Raw genomic sequence first — 3034 nt, 5'->3', positions numbered from 1 at the left:
CCAGTATCCCCGCCCCCTGCTGCAGCGTAACTTTCCCACCCGTCCTCCAGCCAAACACAGCTGCAGGCTCAGGTAGCAGCCAAGGTCCTGGCCAGAGGCCAGTCAGGACTGGCTACGCTTTTGGCTTTGGCTTTTCACAATAGGTCATGACACGGTAAAACATCGCACATAAATCCTAATTATTAAATCTTACACAGAAAGTGGCATAATCTTATAATATACAATCTTATAACTACATAGGTTACATGCTTAACACTGTGATTCTCATACATTAAAACACTTCAGTTCAAAGTGTGTGTGTGTGTGTGTGTGTGTGTGTGTGTGTGTGTGTGTGTGTGTGTGTGTGTGTGTGTGTGTGTGTGTGTGTGTGTGAGTGTGTGTGTGTGTGTGTGAGTAATTATATTGTATGATATTTTATTGTGATGTGCTCAGGATCTCTGTTACAATGTTACTGTTTTGGTTGTGTTGCATGAAAGACATTGAGTGTGTATTGAGAGAGGTTAGTTACCGGATCTGGAGAGTGAGTTATTCAGGAGAAATTCTCTCCTTACATTAACTGCCCTGTTACTGTACCACCTTAATAAACCATGTCCTTAAGACTCTACATGGAAGTTAAAATATATGTTCAGTGCAGATAAGGTAAGGTAAGGTTTATTTATCAAGTGCTTTTCGTAGACAGGCAGTCACAAAGTGCTGTACACAAAGGTTAAAATAAAGAAAACATTAAGTAATAAAGTAGACAATATAAACAATGCAAATTCAAAACAATTCAACAATTCTATCTATATATAGTGTATATAGTTATATAGGTATAACTATATACATGTCACACAAGTCCACCACACATACTGCCATCATTACGTATTCGCATAATTAGTGACTGTTTCACTTTGAGTTTGTTCGATAAAACCAAAATAATTAACAATTTTGATGTAAAATTATGAAGGGAAAAGAAATTTAAAAAACAGGATGACCCCGACGTGATTTGAACACGCAACCTTCTGATCTGGAGTCAGACGCGCTACCGTTGCGCCACGAGGTCTTGTGTGCAAGCAGTGGGTATATGGTCATATGAATAAGCACCATTCATGCTAAAGTCTTTTTTTAAAATTTATATCACAGTAAAAGACATGTGCTACCGTCATTTGTAGCATCACGAAACAAAAGCGACATAAAGCCGCCGTCATGTGTCGCGTCGCTGTCGTTCTGCAAGGTAAAGCTAGCGAAAGCCGCTAGCGAAGGGCTAACGGCTAAGCGACGCTTAAAAAGCAGGGCTCTAAAGTAGTTAAAAGTGAAGGGGGTTGTTAGCTTTGTGTCGCCGTCAGTGTACCGATATAACAGACAATGAACAGTTCTTCTGCTCGTTGATTAATATTAGCTACTGCACATAACCATCTCATATAACGTATATGTACTGTACTATGAATAGACCTGGTGACACTTGCCTGATATCTGTCCCTGGTGGTCTAGTGGTTAGGATTCGGCGCTCTCACCGCCGCGGCCCGGGTTCGATTCCCGGTCAGGGAACATCGGTTTTATAATATTGCTTTAATTACATGAATTTACAAACTTTTTTTTAAATGAAAAGTGATTCTTTAGTTATTTATGTCAGTATGCACAGCACAAGATTCACTAAAGCAAAGATACTCTCAGGCTGTTGTATCTTTGGTGCATCTTAATGTTCCCTGCAGAGAGATTGCGTGTTCTGGCGTGCTGCATAAGGGCACGACAAGTCATTCAGAATTAATAAAGCGAGAAGAGGAAGTCAGGTGATTAAAACTTCCCTTCAAAATAAAAACGCAGTTTCACATTAGAAACGTCTTTCACCTGTCAGAGGAGCAGGGTCAGCAGGACACCATATGCATTGGATGGGTAACCAATTATGTCACTCTGGTATTCACAAAAATCAACGAATCAATAACTAAAATTGTATAACAGCAGCAATAAAAGTGTAAAAATATCTATCTTAGATTGCAGAAGCAAATTGTCTGCACAGGCTAGGGTGACCAACCGTCCTCTTCTTTTGCACTTGTTGACTTGTAAAAGCATATAAAGACATTTTTTATTTCATAATTCATTAACCACACAGAGAAGGCATTGTCTAAATATGTTAACGTTTTCTTGAAGCAAACAGTATTTTTAAAGTTTTTAACGACTGGTCCAAGTGTCCTTTATGGAAATCAAAATATGGTCACCCGGGCTCATCAGTGTCCTCCTCAGTGATTATTGGTGATATTTTTGTTATCAGTTGTATATCAGCAGAATTCAGCTTAAAGGGGGACAGTGATTTATTGGGGAGCCTGGACCCTTGAGGTCCAGCTATAACCCCAGCACTGTGGGAGAGGAACGTTATGACCTACAAAACTAATGTTTAAGTATGCATGTGACACCAGTGACTGAAGAAGATGTTTCATTTATACAGCAGCCATCCCAAGGCAAGATCAAAGTACAGTTAAAGTAAAGACCCCACAGCACCAGACAGAGAAAACCACAATGATCAGATGATCCCTTAAAGCAGCACTTGGCAAGCACGGGGAAGAAGAGCTTCCCTGTGCCATAACTGCCATAACTGCAGAACCAGCTTCAGATATTGTCATTCATCACTTACATGTTTCAGATCATCAAAAAAATGCAATAAAATTACTTTTAACAAGGCTTGGCTGGATTTTTCCTCTTAATAAAGAAAAACATAAATCGAATTTGTTTCTACTTGGATTAGCTTTGTGTTAAATATATTAAAATGTATTTAATGATCTTAAAAAGTGTGAAAAAAAGAAAAGCAAGGTATTGTCATGTACATCCTCTCTCACTTCTCTAAATCTGTTAAACTGGTAAATCTCTTCTTCAAACTGTCTCACAGTTAATTTTAAGATTATGTTTCTTTCCACAATTTTATGTATGTTCTACTAAACGTGCAATATTATTTTATTTATTTATTTCTAAATTATTTCTGTGAAAGTCTAAAAAGGTGCTATGTAACTTCCATACTAATTTACTTAAATGTATTATTTATGTTTGAAAATCTCACCGGAAA

General features: G+C 38.1%; 1 non-coding gene across 1 annotated transcript; it reads right to left on the bottom strand.

Annotated features, from left to right (window-relative positions):
- Window positions 1-970: 970 nt before the first annotated feature.
- Window positions 971-1042, bottom strand: trnaw-cca (transfer RNA tryptophan (anticodon CCA)). Its single transcript has one exon. It is a non-coding gene; the product is annotated as a tRNA-Trp (tRNA).
- Window positions 1043-3034: the final 1992 nt, after the last annotated feature.

The sequence above is a fragment of the Astatotilapia calliptera genome, chromosome 10 (genome assembly GCF_964374335.1).
Source record: "Astatotilapia calliptera chromosome 10, fAstCal68.1, whole genome shotgun sequence".
In the NCBI taxonomy this organism is placed as follows: domain Eukaryota; kingdom Metazoa; phylum Chordata; class Actinopteri; order Cichliformes; family Cichlidae; genus Astatotilapia; species Astatotilapia calliptera.
The sequence above is the reverse complement of the archived record's forward strand: the minus strand, read 5'-3'. Positions and strand labels throughout refer to the sequence as shown.